Source organism: Cryptomeria japonica, chromosome 6, assembly GCF_030272615.1.
Source record: "Cryptomeria japonica chromosome 6, Sugi_1.0, whole genome shotgun sequence".
NCBI classification, from domain to species: Eukaryota; Viridiplantae; Streptophyta; class Pinopsida; order Cupressales; family Cupressaceae; genus Cryptomeria; species Cryptomeria japonica.
In genome coordinates this window covers 424,418,062-424,437,517 of record NC_081410.1, presented here as the reverse complement: position 1 = coordinate 424,437,517, position 19,456 = coordinate 424,418,062, and the positions used below count along the sequence as shown (strand labels likewise).

The following is a 19,456-nucleotide window of genomic DNA, read 5'->3' as shown; positions in this document are numbered from 1 at the left end:
AACAAAACACAAATCTTTGATGTTTGGTCTCATTTTAGCATAATGGAAGTCAGACAATTGAAGATGTTTGACAATTCTATTGATGTAGATTGTAGTTACACTTCAAACTAGATAGAATTCTTAACAATGGAACCTATCTTTCTTGGAAAATCAAAAATATAATTCCAAGGCTCAAGATGGTTGGGTCTTAACCTACTAGTTTCACTCTAGGTCCATTGTTTGTTACTGTTTCACAAAGGACACTGATGTATTTCTTCCTAGTGAATAATGCAAATAAACTGACTTGTGAGTTTAGACTATTTCACTTATACATCTCAAATGTAATGAGCTTGGATGAATTGTTAAAGAAATTACAAAAGATAAAGGGACAAGAGAAATCTATTTCTAACTTTTGCAAATTCTAAAGCATGTAATTTCTGAAAATGCAAAATAGAAAGGTAATGAATCCACACTTCACCAGAGATAACTCACAATTTCATGCAGATTTTTGCTACCTTTTCAAGTAAAGATTCAATAAACAAGTGAAATAACATAACACACCAATAATTGTATGCGCGAAGCTATGCATTCACAAAATTAGCAAAAGTACATTATCAAGTTGTCTTGCTATTGATGACCTTTAAACCTTTCAAAGCTTTGTATTTTGCAAAGAAAATACAAACTGAATTCTTCTACTAAAAAGAAATCAAGATAATTGACTTTAGAAAACAACAAGCTTTTCTTAGCTCAACAAAAGTTCTACAATTTCTTATTTGTTTTAAAATGACACCTTGATCGCCTTTTATAGACATTAGGTTTAATAAAATCATAAATGACAAATTTGATAGCTAGCAATAGAAACTTTCTAGATACAATAGAAAAGATGAAATTGACTCGGTCAATGAAACTTTCACGTGTCTTAATCTTCAGGATCTTTCGCTAGTCTTTTACTATTCTCGAGTGTGGTCATTTATAATTTGTTGATAATTTAACTATTTGATTGTTGTGATGCTACTATGAATCTGTTGATATTGCACACTTGTTACTATATAGCAAACTTATCGAAGAAAAATACAACTTTCAATATTTCTTCCTTTTCAACTTGCTCCTCCAAAGACTAGCTGACCATTTGAGCCTTGTATAAGTATTCCATATCTATACTCTCTTTGTCTCTTTTCTCTGTGACATGTTCATACCCTTGAGCTACATGTTTCATTTGCATCAAACCTTTTAGGAATTGAGGACTTATCCCTAACAATGGATCAACCATTTGATTGTTTCGACATATTTCAAACCCTTTCACTACCCCTTCATCATTATCCTAAATGGCATCTTCAATAAGACCCTCCTTAAGTTCTTGGATAATTATCTTATCCTATTCCTTTGCATCTTTCAAGGTATGTAATATTCTCTTTATTGTCTTCATCCACTCATCCAAGCAACCTATATATCATTCTTCTCATATTTTCCACACAATGACCTTGGAGAGTTGATCTTTTGATAATATGCCATTACTTATTAGAACACTCAATGGCATTTGCTCCATTTCTAATATTCTCCACAATTATATTTCAATTTGTTCCAATGAATCTCTACATTTTTTTTTTTTTGCAGTTGGCCCACCTTATTTAACATTTGCATTGATGATAGATATCTTGACACTACCTTCTAAAGAGTTTTATTTACTTCATTTGGAACACTTTGCACCCATTCATCTAACACTATATCTTTGTGTTTTATTGTTGAGCTATGATATCCACCTCTTCTTTGGACATCAATATTGGGTGTGGTGGTAACTCCTCTGGTGTCTGCCCTAGTTGGATAAACCCTCTTATGAACTGAGTCAATTGATCTACGTGATTTATTTTTTCTTGCAACTTCTTTCGATCCCTTTTGAGTTTATCATCAATCATTTCCAATCCCTCTCAGGATCTACTTGGTCTATTGTGACGTCCCCATATTTGCAATTACAATATAATAGCAATAAACCCTTATGTAGTCAAGGAATCGCAAACCTTTTGCACCATCAGATAATTAGAAGGTAGTTTTCTAGAAGTAAGGAAAATCGTGAAGTCTTATAAATAAGACGATTTTCCTTGGTGTCAATGAGAGATAAAAAGATAATAAAACAATTTTAAAAAAGATCAACATGCATCTGATACCAATCCTACTTGAATACATGCTATTGACTTGAGCAATAAGAAGATTTGATCGATAGTCAAGCACTAAACAATTAAGTATTCTCATAAGATGATCACAAACATCAACGTAATAATAGTAAGAATTCAATCGTTTCAGATTAATCTGATGAAGGAACAATTCAAATAAGTCTTTTGGGAACCACGATTCCCTTAATCAGCGATTAAGAAATTAATGTGAACAAGACAACATAATGGATACATTGTCACACCTAGAAGTGTTAATGGAGTCAAACAAAGATAGTGATTGTAATCACAAGCAACAATAGTGATTATAACCAAGACAAATTGAATAAGACAAGATAACATATGCGATTATCATAAGATAAGATTGGTTAAGAGTGCAAGTCTAATTGATAACCAAAATGGTAATGAAGTGGTATGATTAGTAAATGAATGAACATAAGACATGCATATCTTTTGGCAACAAAATTTATCATTCCAAAAAATAAGATATAAGAAGGCCTTCACAATCATTCCCAACATTATTAATTATATTTTATATTATTTATTATTCTAGTTTGGAAGAGCTCGAAGTGAGAAAGGCTAAAGGCCCATAATCAGGTGCTTACACCAATCAGATTAATATCTGAAACAAACCCATTGTAATTGCAAGTATTCATTGCCAAAATTCACAATAGCATATCATATTTTGTTGCAGTGAATACTATTTCTATTGTTGCAAGCATATAGTTAAACACCAAGAACAACATAGTATCATGGCAAGGTGATGCCAATACTTACATCTGCATATTTTCATTGGGATATTTGAGATAGCAGTTTACTTAGCTTTATAGCTATCTTCATAAGGAGGATCATTGCATACACATTATTGAACATATCAAGAAAAGCGAAGATAATCTCTCTATAAATAGCATAAGGAATACTATACTTAGTGCACACATACATTGATCAAGATCATTTGCATACAACTAATTTTTAATTCAGAAATTGCAGAGAGATTGACTTCATATCAAGTGGAAATCATTGTGTATCAATTCAATCTTGTATTGATTATTATTATTTATAAGTATTAATAGTGAAATTAAGGAAAGAAGTCTATTGCATTTGGTTCTTATAATTTGAATGTTCCTACTTCATAAATAATAACATAACCTAGGACATTACAAGTGGTATCAAAGATTATAATCTTGCCAGCCTATGAGAAGAACATTCCAGATGAGCAAAAGATGAAGATCATTTGAAGATTGATACAAACTATGTTGCAATGCAACAACACTCGAGAAAAATTAAATCAATTGTTGAGAAGGCTAATACTAGTATACAATAATGGCAACAAAAGAGACAACAATAAAATTCAATTCAATTAAACTCCAACTAAACACATGCCTACAACAGATTCAAAGTTAGTACCACCAACACTTCCATCTAAGGAAGGACACCAAGAAATCAATGAGCCCACAATCTATCTACGAAATCAAATTCGACAAGATTGGATTAAGTTGGGATTCCATTGTGATATGTCTCTAGAAGACTACATAGAGATAAGGGTGAAGCACTCACCTAAATAACGTAAATGTCATCACCTTGACCTAATGAGACAAGTTGAAAAGCATGAATGCAATATAGGATCAAGATTTTTGCAACAAGTGTCATTAAAAGCCTTGAAGGTAGTTACTCCAAAGGAAGAAAGTATAGGGAATTTGACAAGTATAAATAATGAGGTTAAACTTAGATCATGTGTTGAAGATAACTTCTCCAGTGATTTTAGAAACAAAAAAATGGCATCCTTGATTCTCTTTTACAGCCTATTGAGTACATGGCATCGACTACCAAGTCAAGGGTTGAGAAACAAAAAATATCCAATACAAGTAAACCAAAAGTCACTTATTGTATCCAATCCAATCACTTTGATGTAGTTAGACAAGGAAATGTAACATTGAAGGTATGGAGAGATGAAATACAAAAGATAGTAAAAAGGATAGAAGAACATCTAGAGTTTATGAAACCCTAAAACAATATAAAGAAGAGGATAAGCTAATAGATGTACATAATATCTCACAAACAGAAAATAAAGATGTGACAAGTAGGCACTTCAAAGGACAAGAGTGCAAAAGAGGGAATGATGAAATTAAGGGATCAATCAACATAAATGAATTCTGTAACTTGAAATATTTCTCAAAGAAATCAAATAAAGAAATATTGGAAGAGGATAGTTTTGATCCTAGAAGAAAGGATAATCTTCAACTTATTCATAAACTATTGTTTTAAGTTGAAATGAATGAAACTTATGGCAATCCACTTTTTGAATGAAATGGTGAAGTTGATGTGTTCTGTGATCGCTTGACTCGTGAGCAGGCTCACCTATCTTAGTTGGACACTCTCATAGGATCAAAGAACAAAGCAATGGTTTCTCAAACATCTAAAGAGAACAAGAAGCAGAAACTGAAGCCTAAGAAGGATTCAACTGGCAGTGAGAGTTCCTCCAAGCCACCACCTAAGTCTGATTAAACCGAAGTCCTATCCCAAACAGGAGAAATCTTCTAAGTCTGGTGAGTCTTCCTCCAAGACTAAGAAGAAATCAGATGAACTTTGCAGTTTATGTGGCAAGGAAGGACATCCACTTTCTCGATGTTGGAAACATTTAGAGGCTTTGGAGGAAGCCATGCAACAACATCATATTTCTTCTCCTCAACCTCCTTCTTCCTCTTCTACAGGAAAAGGACATGCTCTTTATGCATGATCTATTACTTTTGTATTCAATTAGATTATTGATTCAGGGGCTTCTCACCACATGACACAGTCACAACAACTTGTTACCTCACTTGCTCACAATGATACTTTACAGATTGCAGTTGGTGACTTAGCACAACTTTCAAGTTCAAGATCAGGTATTGTTCCATTGACAAGTGGTTGTATTCAGGATGTTATTCTCGTTCCTTGACATTTCGACAAACCTCCTCTCTATTTATCAGATTTGTCATTCTAGCTATGGTAAAATAGTTGAGTTCTCACCACATGGCGTGGTTATTAGAGATCTCCATGATCCTAATTTGGTTGTGGCTACTGGCAGTGTTGATCCTGATTCTCGGTTATACAGGTTTGATGGTTTTGAGAGTCTAGATGGTTCAGGTGTTTCTCTTGTAGCACATGCAGATTCAGTGAGCAGACTTTGGCATGAGCGTTTGGCCATGTCAATTACAGATACTTATAGTATATGAGCACACAGGCACTTGTGATTGGGCTTCCACAGATATGCTATACTGATGGTGTATGTCAAGGTTGTGCACTTGGAAAACATCATCGGGATCATTTTCCTACAGGTAGAACCACATGTGCTAAGGCACCCTTGGATTTGATACACAGTGATCTTATGTCATTTTCGACTCCATCTTTTTTAGGGTCCAAGTATGTGCTCACATTCATTGATGACTTCTCCAGACGTACATGGGTGTACTTTCTTAAGTACAAGTCTGATGTCTTTGATTCATTTCAAGTCTTTAAGACATTTGTAGAGAAAGAGTCTGGTCTTTCTATCTGGAGGATACACATAGATAATGGGAGAGAATATGTGAATTAGGCTTTTACATATTTCTACACAGAGCATGGTTTGCAGCATTAGTTATCAGTTCCTCACACTCCTCAGCAGAATGGTGTTGCTAAGAGAAAGAACAAAACACTACGAGAGATGGCCAATTGTATGCTTCAGTCATGTTCTATGAAGCCTTCTTTTTGGGCTGAGGCAGTTAATTGTACCACTTATATTCAGAATCGGATGCCTCATAGGGCATTGTGCCAGATGACTCTTGAGGAGGCTTGGTCCCATGTCAAGCCTGATATTTCATCATTCTGAGTATTTTGGTAGTGAGGCTTGGGCATTTATTCCAAATGCTCAAAGGAAGAGCCGACCACTCATATATGTTGGCTACTATGAGGATGTTAAGGCATACAGGTTGTTTGATCCTGATTCCCAAGAGGTCCTGTTTAGGTAGGATGTCTAGTTTGATGAGTGCCTTCCTCAGATGGATTCTCCATCACCAGCTTCTTCCTCACTTCCTTCTCCCTCTTCATCTTTTGAGGATTCCTTATTCTTTGAGGATGACGCCGATGATGGTCTGCCATCTCCACCACCACCACCACCACCACCCACAACTCATCCTTTGCCCAAGTGGGCCCAATTTACAGTTGATGTTGTTGGTTCTATGGCAGGTGATCCTTTAGATTCTCGTCGTACTCATACATAGACATCTGGTTCTATTCTTCTGAGTCATGTCATTTCGGATGATCCTTAGAAATTTTCAGAGGCGACGGGTCACCCAGTGTGGGATAGGGCCATGGATGAGGAGTATTCTTCTTTGATGAAGAATCATACTTGGGATCTTTGTACTCTTCCGAAAGGACGAAAAGTGGTTCGATGCAAGTGGGTGTACCGTACCAAGTATGTTGCAAATGGTTTTATTAATAAGTATAAGGCACATCTTGTTGTGAAGGGGTTTTCTTAGGTGGAGGGTATTGATTACTCCAAGACCTTTGCTCATGTCGCCAAGATGAATTCTATTTGTTTTGTACTTTCGCTTGCCGCTTCATAGGGATGGATAGTTTTTCAGATGGATGTGAAGAGTGCCTTCTTGCATGGAGACCTTCATGAAGAGATCTATATGGAGCAGCCTCCAGGATTTGTGCAAGATTTCTCTTTGGTTTGCAAACTTCAGCGTTCATTATATGGTCTCAAATAGGCTCCTCAGGCCTGGTATGATAAGATGGACTCTTTCTTTCTCTCCACACTCTTCACACGTTGTCATTTTGATCCCACAGTATATATTCAACATCAGGGGGATGATATAGTTATCCTTGTACTATATGTTGATGATCTTATCATTATCGGTAGCTCATCCTCCTTGATTCAGGATATTTAGAGAGCCTTGATGGAGCAGTTGGAGATGACAAATCTTGGCCTTCTGCACTATTTTTTGGGCCTACGGGTTGTTCAATCTTCCGGTGGGATTTCCATACTTCAGCAGAAGTATGCTCTTGATATGTTTTACAGATTTGACATGCTTGCTTGCAAGCCTGCACCCAAACCATTTCAGTTGGGTGTTGTTTGTATGCCACTTGTTCTACACCTTCCGTTGATCCTACCTTATACAAGAAAATGGTTGGCAATTTGTTGTACCTGACACATACTCTTCTAAATATTTCCTTTTGTGGTTGGTCTTGTCTCTAGGTTCTCCCATGATCTTCATGAGAGCCATTGGCAAGTTGGCAAACATATTTTGAGGTACATTCGGTGCACTATATAGTTTGGCATTCACTATACTTCAGGATCCCCTCACATTGTTGGCTTCACTGACTCAGATTGGGTTGGCGATGCTCATGATCAGAAGTCTACTTCTGGCTTTGTTTTTTTGCCTTGGTTCTGGCCCTATCACATGGTCTTGCAAGAAGTAGTTTGCTTTTGCTTTATCATCTACAGAGGCTGAGTATCGAGCAGCGGTGTTAGCTAGTCAGGAGGTTTTATGGCTTTGACAGTTGATGACTAAGTTTGGGTTCCCTCCTGATAGTCCCACTATTCTTTGGTGTGACAATAAGAGTGCCATTCACATTTCCCGCAACCCAGTGGAGCACCAGAGGACTAAACACATTTAGCTTCACATGCACTTCATCATACAGTTGATTCAGGACTCATCTTCGAGTACATTCCTATAGAGGATCAGGTTGCTGACATCTTCACTAAACCTTTCGCATCTTCATGCTACCTTCAGTTGCGCTATATGCTTGGGGTGAACAAAGTTGTCCTCGGGGGGTCTCATTGAGGCCTTCCTTCCTTCATGTTTGTTTTAGCATGATTTTCCATCTCTTTTTGGAGTAGAGTTTTTTCCCACGTGGTTTTCTCTATTTCTCAGGTTCATAGAGATTTGGTTGTGATTGGGTACCTAATCAGGCTTTGTTGGCAGGACCCAAATTTGCTTTCATCATATATTTGCATTTTTTGGTTCATGCATTTTTTTGCTATTAAATACACTTTATCCCTTTAGGGTTTCTTTAGGGTTGCACATCTTCAGGGTTGCATATTCTCCTTTTATAAGGATTGTATTGTACTTTTTTATTCTATTCCCTCTCTGAATGATAATCTTTTTTTCAGAGCCATTATTGTGTTTTTGCCTCAATTCTTCTCTTGTGACATGTATTTTTCTTGCAGATGCTCTTGGGATCTCTGAAGTTGTATTTTCTCAACTTCTTCAAACCCAAACAAGAGGTAACCAAGTTATTATGATATGACATAGCATAAGAAGAAGAAGAAATTAGATATAAGGTGCATATGACATAGCCTAAAATATTTGCAGGTAGCTCAACCACAACCATTGAAGCCACCAAAAACATGAAGATATTTTTTAGGTTGTCATCATGCTAAAATATACTCAACTATCTACATGCACCATCTTGGGAGCTATAGCATAAGTTTTCAAGCATATAAACCACTCAACACAATGTGTTGAATGTCCTATAACTACAAATGGCAAGCAAAAGGTTTAAATTATTTTGAAATCAAGGTAAGACCCATGAATAGAGCTATACTAGAGCGTCACACAATACATCAATAATGTTGGTGAAGTCATGCACAAGAAAAATAAAAATCAACCAAAAGTGTTGAAGTAATGACCTAATAACATTAGAATATATTGCCTTAAGAAAAGGCCATTCCATGAGCATTAGGAAAAGAACCATTGTTTGCACAAATAGGCTAAGGCCCACTAAAGAAAACACACATCACCATGTTGAGGCATTAGGATTTCCATCACTTCCAAGGTGAAGTTTGGTTAACAAAGTGTTAATGCAAATAGGTTATATTTCCTAGCTAGTTCTCCACTTAGGTCTTTTCACACTTAGTTGAGTTTACTTAGGGACTTTTTCACTTTATCTCCCATTAGTTGTGGTTTAAACCTCCTGGATGGTATATCCTATATATACGCACCCATGTATTACATTGTAATCACTCATACTTGTTTTCTTTGCATTTAGGTAAGTTTACTTAGGGACCTTTTTACTTTATTACACATTGGTTATGTTTTTAGTTTCTTGGGTAGTATATCTTATAAATACCCACTCATTAATTTCATTGTTATTGCTCATACTTATATGTTTTGCATTCCTAATGAATAAAATTTTTAGTTTAAATTCTATCAATTTTTACTTTCTATTTATGTTTTTCTTTCACTCATTTGCATTCATAGGTGGCCTCATAGCCCAATCTTATATGATATCAAAGCATGAAATCAAATAGATCATTGGTTAGCCTTTAAAAAATCTAGAAACATACATCTATTATTTTTTAAAGCACATGAACATGCCCGTATTTTGCATCGTTGAGAGATATAGATAATAAAAAAAGGACAAAAAATATCCAAATTTGTTTTAAACATTATTTATTAAATATTTTGAAAAAAGAAACCAGAAAATGAAATTACATGATATTTTTGAACACCATCGAAGTCTTTTGAAGAAAATGTATATTAAAATTATTTGACAATTATTTAAAAGGAAGCTAAATTCAGTAGGTGTCGTGGTGTAGTTGGTTATCACGTCAGTCTAACACACTGAAGGTCTCCAGTTCAAGTCTGGGCGGCGCCATTTCTTATTTTCTTATTTTGTCTTGATGATTGTTCCTGACAAATAGAATATCATGTTTGTTCAAACATTGTTCCATCAACATATGGAAGATTTTTTTTATTTTCTTTCAAAACTAATGAGATGCAAACTCATATCACAGAAAGAAATAAATATTTTGTAATCTTTTCAAACGCAATCGGCAAGTCATGACTGTGAATGTCCAAGCACGGAGCAAAATAAACTAAGGTCCTACCGGGAGTCGAACCCAGGTCGCTGGATTCAAAGTCCTGTTATGCTTGATTCATGTTGAGAAAAAGGTGGCAAATTTTTTCAAACCCTAGGGTGTCGTGTTTTAAAAGATTTCCTCTACCCTAGTTAAGGGTTTTTTTGAATTTTTCACACGTTATATTTTATTTCAAGAGGGTTATGTGTACTTGTCTCATGTTTTTTCAAGCCCTTTGATGTTGTGTTACCCTAGTCTTTGTGTGGGATTTGAAGATATTGTGTTGAGAAGTTCAGTTGTATTATTTTACACACAAGCAGTTTGGGAAATACAGTATATAGGGGAAAGGACCCAGTAGTTGAGCATGTTCCAATTGTTGTGAGGGTTGTTGATACCTTTTGTTCCAAAAATTGAACAAATAAAACCTATTGTTTGAAACAAAAAATATCAATTTTTGTTAGGAAATGTACCAACAGTTGTTAGGAAATGTACCAATAGTTGTTAAGAAATGTACTAATATTGTAAAAAGTAACCAATCAGGTGATGCCACATCGGCTGCACAACTATTGGGGTCTCTTTTGCACGCCTATTGGTCTCACTTTTTTGGGGGGCTGTTTTGGACACCTTGGCAAAAAGCATGCTGATGTGGCATCATATTTGATGATGTGGCCCTGAAACCTTAGTTATAAGCAGGGGACTTGCCAAGTAAGCTGCTGTAAAAAAATCAGAGTGATTCGAAATTTTCAAGTAGGATTTTGAGAAGCGTGAAGTTAGGGTGCACGACTACTTGGTCCTTTCCCCTATATTATATTTTAATAATAGTGAAGATGTACAAAAACAAGGAGCATATTGTATTATGTGAAAAAGATACATCTTGTGTTTTTTTCTATAGAGATACTATACAAATTGTACAACATTTGTTGAAAAAGTTTACATGGCATTATTTTGAATCTATATAGTATATCATTGTATGTAAAATCATTTGTATGTATAATGATATATTATATAAGATCTTGAAATCTATGTTGTACATTTGATTCTGAGTCTCAAGCAAAGTGAGATCGAAATATGTGGAGGAGTGAAATAGAAATGATACTCTGAATATGACTACAAATATTTTAAATTGATAATGTATAAGCTGGTGAGGCATTTTGTCAATGAGACACATTGTCAATGAGACAATTTGCCAGTAAGACACGTTGCTTTTCTTGTTAGAAATTTCAAAATCTATCAGTGAGATAGTATTGTCAGTGAGACATTTCAGCCAGTGATGTTCTCTACTAGTGAGGCTTTACCAGTGAGGCATTGTAAAATAGAATATTTCAGATAAGCCAGTGAGGCAATTTCGAGTGGTTTTATTCCCCAAGAGGGTTTCCACTCAGGACAATTTCTTGTGTATGTTTAATTGTATTGTTGTCCTTTCTACTTTTGTTTCATATTGCATAAACAAGTCAATTTTGAAAAAAACGTATTTAAAACTATAAATTGTGTATGAACATTGATTCACCTCCCCTTCTTAGTGTTCATTGTACTCCAACAAATCTAACATATATCAAAGTTATTGTTTTCAACATCTACACTAGTACATTCCTACGATGAAAATCAGTTACACACAATACAATCATAAGCTAGGTTCTATAATTATCAAATATAGACTTATAAGTAATATTAGATATTAGTACATGAACAATCATTGAATAATATATAATTAAATAAGGTAAACTTATATGGCATATAAAATAGGATAATTTAAAAGAATTTAAAATTATTTTGTAATTTTTTTAGAAGGTCAATTAGTTGGCATTTCATCAACTCAACAAATGTGATTTTAAAAGAAGACATAGTAGGACTACCTTCTAAATAAGTGTATTTAGTCATGGAGACATTTAGAGGCAAAGAGAACCATTCCTTTTTTTTTTCTTTTTTAAGAGATTACAACCAATGAAGAAGTGAGAGGCAAAGGACATGCAAGAATTGATGTCATAGCTATTGGAAAATAATGTGTTTAACACCTTGCATAATAATGTTTATAATTGTAGTATTTTATTTATTGTGTGATGTTGCACATGGATGTGTAACATGTAGAGATTCCGTGTGAATATTCTTAGGGCCACTTTGATGAGCCGTATTGTAACATTGGGATTATTATATTGTAATAATTATTTAATATTGGGGAAGGATATTAAAAAGAGAAAACTTAATACCCAATATTAAATGTGGGGTCAAGGGTAGTTAGCACATGGTTTTGTCATATAGTTTTGTGGCACATGGTTTTACTTTACCACTAGTTGTTTTTGTGTGAGCTTTTGTCTATAAAAGCAAGCACATGTTTAGTGGTGAAGCTTGGCTAGTGGTTTTGGGTTGTCATTGTATTGAGTCCTTTGGAGGATTGCATTTGTGAAGAATGGCATTGGATGTGCGGATTCATATTTGGACGCATGGGAATGCATTGGAGGACTTGATGATTCGAAGGTATTCATTATAACTCTATTTTTATTTATGGATAATTAATACAATCAATTATAGATGTTTTTGGAGGCTAGGTTTTTCCCTCGTGAGGGTTTTCCAAGTTCCTAAGATACATCTTGTGTTATCTTGTGGCTTGTTTAATTGATCTTTGCATTATGGTGATTTCGTAAGCTTGTATGCATGTTTTTCTCTCATGGGTTATGTAGGAAATGGACTATTTGTAAATGGGTTTAAGATAGTATTTCCTAACAAGTGGTATTAGAGCTTTCGTGGTTGATTTGTAGTTATAACCCTAGCTTGAGTGGAAGAGGTGCAAAGTGGAAGACATGGCTATGCATGAAATGATTGAGACATTACAAGGTATGGAACACACTTGCAGGTTATTTTATTGCGGACCTAAGGGATTTAGGTTTGCTTTTGTGATAGGTTGTTTGTAGATTCGGAGTTTGGAAAATATTGGGTCAAAAGGGTTTCCTTTGGATGTGCATTTAAATAAGGGTTTTTTGGGTGAGTTTGCATAAATGTCCTCTTGGGAAAAAACAGACCTCACCATTGGATCCAGGTTGGTTGAGAAACAAAAATTGATATATAATTTTCCTTGTTTTGCCATAGTTGAAATAATTTTAAAAAATTTGGTTGAAGTCGCGACGACCATCAAATTTAGACAGGTGGTTTGCAGAAAATAAAAAAAAATATTATTGTCTCGTTGGAAATTATTTTTAACCTACCGAAAATAAAATAAAATACAAAATTGTAAATTGGACTTTGGGAAATTGGATAAACTTTTTAAGTCCATGTATTCTTCATATAGCAAAATTGGACGTTTTCTTCCAATTGGCATGACGTTCACCCGGGGAGTCCGTTTTTTGACTTTTTATACTCGTTGGAAAGCTACTTTTGAGCACTACATTTTTTTATAGGTTTGATCTCATTTTTATTTTTTTTCTATTTTGATCATTTTTGGGGGCCTGGAAGCCAGATTTTCTCCATTACACATTTTTGGTCATAACTTTTGCATACATAATCATATTTTTTATTTCCAATAGGCATTGGAGAGAATGTTTAGTCTACTGCATTGTGGTCCTACTATTTTATTAATTTGATGATTTTGGAGAGGTGTGTACTTGTTTGATCACTAATAGGTGCTTGAGATTTGGGATGTGAGTGTGAGTGCATCTAGACGAATCATGAGGCAAAACCTTGAGGGACTACATGTTTTTATGAGATATTTATGATGCTACAACTGATTATTAGATTTGGTGCTCCTTGGTACAGGTTTACAGGTTTTTTTGGAGTTCAACTTTGATGGTGACGAGTAAACATTATGTTCTTGGTTTGAGGACATGGTTGGACATGGTTTGAGACTTGGAGTTTCATGTGGGTGATAGTTGAGTGCAAGTAAAATGTTGGTGATGATTATGGTGTCATGGGTATACAGGTACATGTTTTTCATTGACATGACATATTCATGTTCGTGATGATTTGGTGGTGATTTGGTTTGATGTTAGGAGGTTATTCTTATCTCCTTGATGCTTATTTGGTTCCTTAACTATGGTACTTGAGTGTTGACATGTTTGGCAAATCAGATCGAATGTTGATTTGGTGTTTGAGCCATTGTGGTCTACAAGATTATTCTCTTTGATATCTTAGTTTGAAATTTACTAATGTGATGTTAAGTTTGCATATTTTAGTGTTTGACCTATGAGTTATGCAGTTGTGTGGGTTGATCACCTATTCAGTTGCAGTGGGATGGCTCAGATGCGGACTGCCTATATCCACTAGGTTTGATTCAATGTGGTGTATACTTGTTAGTCAACCTTGTCTGTGGCCATTAGTGCATTAGTATATTTGTTTTGAGATGAGAGGATGGATTATGTTTATAGTACATGGATAGTTGGTGTCGGGACTTGTAGCATGCGGTTTATCATGATGTCACGATAACTTGGTTATTCATTGGTTACACTTTCACTGGGAGCTTTGGACAATGATGTATTTGTGGTGTAGGATTAATTCTTGATTGGTGGTTTGTTTGTGTTTTTATGTATCTTCTTGGCTTGGAGATCATAGTTACACTTGATGTTATTGACTTTTCAGTTGTATGTGCATAGACCTAGATGTTCTTCATTTCAGAGATAGTTATCACGATGCCATGTGTGACTTGGTATCACAATTCAGTGGGAGTTGTTGGTACAGTGATGTGTATTCACCATTGGATGGTGGATGATCTTCTTAGTGTGTAGATGTTGGAGGAGCTCTTGATCCCGTTGTTGCAAAGGGTTTTTCACATTTGCAGGCGCACTAGTAGGAGATGGTTATCTTCATATTGATTGGAGATGGTTAGAGGTGATATTTGGTTTAGAGTATGTTTGTTATTATGTCATGGTTTACTCTTGATTACTGGTTTATATTTTGGCATGCTATATTTCTCTTGAGACCATGTTATGTTCACTTGGAGTATGTGATCTTCATGATATTTGAGGATGTGGATTTCTTGGAGGACTCATGGAGCCCTTGGTTGAGGTGTGGTTTATGTTCTCATTTGATATGTTATCCTTTCTTGATAGGATGGTTGATATTATGTCATTATGCACTCTTGACTCTATATTAGATTTTTGGCATGATATGGTTATTTGATATGTTCATATGGAGCATGTTATCTCCTAGGAGGAGATGGTTAGATCATGTTGTCATGTTTATGTTCCCGATTCCATGGTTGGAGCTTTGACATCGATCTTGGCACCCTGGTTCTCTTTGTATTGAGTTTATGATCATTCGCTTGATACTTCATGATGGTTCTATGTAGCATTTGTAGTTTAGCATGGATTGATTGATTACAGGTGCTCATGGATACATTGATATGTTGGTGATGCTAGTATTCTCTTATGATTAGAGACATGTGTTGAGGCAGTTGGTTGTTTCAGTAGGAAGTCTGTGGAACATTCACCAGGTATGGACTTGAGAGGATATTGTTCTTAGTGTGATTCATGATGACTTGGATATCTTTATTAGCATTCTAATTCCCCACTCGTGGTCTAATCAGCAGTTTACTACTTGAGAGGTATTGCCCATTGTTTCCTTTCAAGTGCATTATGTTTATGCTTATCTTTCATAGACATGGATCTTGAGGTATGGAGATTGTTTAGTTAAAGAGGGTTCATTTGAGATATGTATAGCATTGGTGATCTCATTAGCATATCATTATGAGGATGTTAGGAGATGCTTTAGTGGGTTGATTTCCTTCCCAATCTCATTATGATAGGATGTTAGGAGATCGTTTAGTGGGTTGATTTCCTTCATTGGGAATGGTTTTATGAGTTTGATCTTATTGGTTATGAGAGGTTTGCATACATGTTGGCATTACATGATACTTATGTTTGTTTGCTCTAAGAGATTGAACGTGGGTTTGGGTGTTGTTACATGGCTTTTCATTTGGGGTATTTTGGACGGGATCCTACTTGACATGTCATTTCTTATTTGAGGTGTTGGTAGAAGGACAGGTTATGGCTTGCAGGTTGTCTCTCTTCATTCTATACTTTCTCTCATGTTTTGGGAGGATGGTGACATATTGTTGGAGAGTATGCAGCATTTGGGTTGCATGTGTGGATCATTGTGATTATTCTTGGTATTACATGTTTTTGAATTACTTATCACACCTTGAAATGCTTTGAGATTCATTTCGGATTTGGTATTACCCATGCAGTGGGAGTTCCTGGATATGTACATACTTCGTTGACAAGTTTTGATACAGGGAGCTTGATTGTGGTTTAATGCTTTGTATGATATCGGCACGAGTTTACTGATGTTCTAGGTACCTAGGAGGTATGGATGGTTTGATGTATTGGCATATGTTGTGGATGTCATTTTTTATCGGGTGGGTTTTTACTTTATGACAACAACTTGGAGCCTTTGTTATCACATTGGATTTTATGCTTATGTTCATGGATTGGTGCATCTTCACCTTGGTTTGTTCCTTTTCTTCTATAAGTGGCATGTTGGAGGATGAGATCAGAGTTCTTTCTTGAGATGGTGGTCACTTGGTTTTATTGTAGGTATCTTATTGGAGCACAAGAGCATGTTGGAGATTCATGTGGTTACATGCATGGCTATGATGATGTATTTCATTGATTGACCCTTATGCAATGTATACAACAAGTGGGAGAATGTTGGGAAATAAGGTGTTGTACACCTTACATAATAATGTTTATAATTTTAATATTTTATTTATTGTGTGATGTTGCACATGGACGTGTAACATGTAGAGATTCCTTGAGAATATTCTCAGGGCCACTTAATGAGTTGTATTGTAACATTGGGGTTATTATATTGTAATTATTTAATATTGGGGAAAGATATTAAAAAGAGAAAACTTAGTACCCAATATTAAATGTGGGATCAAAGGTAGTTAGAACATGGTTTTGTGGCACATGGTTTTACTTTACCACTAGTTGTTTTTTGTGTGAGATTTTGTCTATAAAAGCAAGCACATGTTTAATGGTTAAGCTTGGCTAGTGGTTTTGGGCTATCATTGTACATTGAGTCTTTTGGAGGATTGCATTTGTGAAACATAGCATGGGATGTGTGGACTCATTCTTGGACAGATGGGAATGCATTGGAGGGCTTGATGATTTGAAGGTATTCATTGTAACTCTATGTTGCTTTATGGCTGATTAATACAATGGAGTATGGATGCTTTTGGAGGCTAGGTTTTTCCCTCATGAGGTTTTTCCTAGGATACATCTTGCATTATCTCGTGCCTTATTTATTTGATCTTTTCATTATGGTGATTTTGTATGCTTGTATGCATGCTTTTCTCTCATGGGTTATGTAGGAAATGGATTATTTGTATGTGAGTTTAAGACAAATTATTTCCTAACAATAGCAAATTGATGATAAACCATGGGATTTTAAAAAAAGGCACAACCCTCAAATCAATAAAAAACCATATACATATACATATGCATATATGGGGTTACATAGCATTATAGTTCAATACAAACCTCTTAGGCATGGAGAATAGGTGCCAAAGCAAGGTACATAATTAGTTACATGATATCACAACTAATAATTCCTTATAGACAAAAAATTTACACATATACAAAGAAGATAATCCTTCTTAGATTGTAGGGTACAATAGTATAAAGACGAATCTTCTCACTTGGCATGAGGGACAAACTCACTCAAATTCCAATATTTGAAATCACATGGGGCACCTTTATGTTACTATCTCATGTCTACCACAATCCATCCTTTGCACTAAATATAAACCCAAACAAGAGGTAACAAAGTTATTATGATATGATAACGTAAGAAGAAGAAAAAACTAGATATACGATGCATATGACATAGCCTAAAATATTTGCTTGTAGCTCAACCACAACCATTAAAGCCACCAAAAGCACAAAAATATTTTGTAGGTTGTCATCATGCTAAAATAAACCCAACTATCTACATGCACCATCTTGGGAGCTATCGCATAAGTTTTCAAGCATATAAACCACTCATCACAATGTGTTGAATGTCCTATAACTACAAATGGTGAGCGATAGGTTTAAATTATTTGAAATCGAGGTAAGACCCATGACTAGAGCTATACTAGAGCATCACACAATACATCAATAATGTTGGTGAAGTCATGCACAAGAAAAATAAAAATAAACCATAAGTGTTGAAGCAATGACCTAATAACATTAGAATATATTGCCTTAAGAAAAGGCCATTCCATGAGCATCAAGAAAAGAACCATTGCTTGCACAAATAGGCTAAGGCCCACTAAAGAAAACACACATCACCACATTGAGGCATTAGGATTTTCATCACTTCCAAGGTGAAGTTTGGTTAACAAAGTGTTAATGCAAATATGATATATTTCCTAGCTAGTTCTCCACTTAGGTCTTTTCACACTTAGTTAAGTTTACTTAGGGACTTTTTCACTTTATCTCACATTGGTTGTGGTTTTAACCTCCTCGATGGTATATCCTATATATGCGCACCCATGCAATACATTGTAATAACTCATACTTGTTTGCTTTGCATTTAGGTAAGTTTACTTAGGGATCTTTTTACTTTATTACACATTGGTTATGTTTTTAGTTTCTTGGGTAGTATATCCTATAAATACCCACTCATTAATTTCATTGTTATTGCTCATACTTATATGTTTTGCATTCCTATTGAATAAAAAATTTAGTTTAAATTCTATCATTTTTTACTTTCTATTTATGTTTTCCTTTCACTCATTTGCATTCATAGGTGGCCTCATAGTCCAATCTTATATGGTATCAAAGCATGCAATCAAGTAGATTGTGAATTAGCCTTTACAAAATCTAGAAACGTACATCTATTATTTTTTAAAGCACATGAACATGCTCTTATTTTGCATCCTTGAAAGATATAGATAATAAAAAAAGAACGAAAAAATATCAAAATTTGTTTTAAACATTATTTATTAAATATTTTGAAAAAAGAAACCAAAAAATGAAATTACATGATATCCCTGAACACCATCAAAGTCTTTTGAAGAAAAGACTACACACCATCTAAAATTGACAGGTCACACAGTCTCAAAAGTTTTAGGGTTTTCCAAGTCATAATGAAAGTATTAAAGTTGGCTAAATAATATACGGCGATATTTTATGATAGTTTTTAGTGCAATTTAGGCATGTATAATATTGGGCCGTTTTTAAGAATTTTGTAGACATCATACACACCCTTCATTCCCCTAGCCATGCCATATAAATTTTTAAAAATAAATAAATAAGACTTCATCAAAATTCAACTAGCCATTTGACATCTTCCCCACACTTAATTTTGGTGTATTCTCCCTGGGACGAGAATTTTCAATTTGAATATTTTATTGAAATATAAAATGATTATTCTTAATAAATAAATTAAAAAATTTCCTCTTCAGAAAGGTAAAGCAGCAGAATACCGCTCATCTTGGGTAAATTTGCTCTTTGTGGTAAACTTGTAAAGTTAAAATTCATTTAGATAATTAAAGTTAAAGAATTTTCACATGTGG

At 34.9% G+C, this 19,456-nt stretch overlaps 1 non-coding gene across 1 annotated transcript; it reads left to right on the top strand.

The window, feature by feature from the left end:
* The first annotated feature begins 9,693 nt into the window (after positions 1–9,693).
* TRNAV-AAC (transfer RNA valine (anticodon AAC)) lies at positions 9,694–9,767 on the top strand. Its single transcript has one exon. It is a non-coding gene; the product is annotated as a tRNA-Val (tRNA).
* Positions 9,768–19,456: the final 9,689 nt, after the last annotated feature.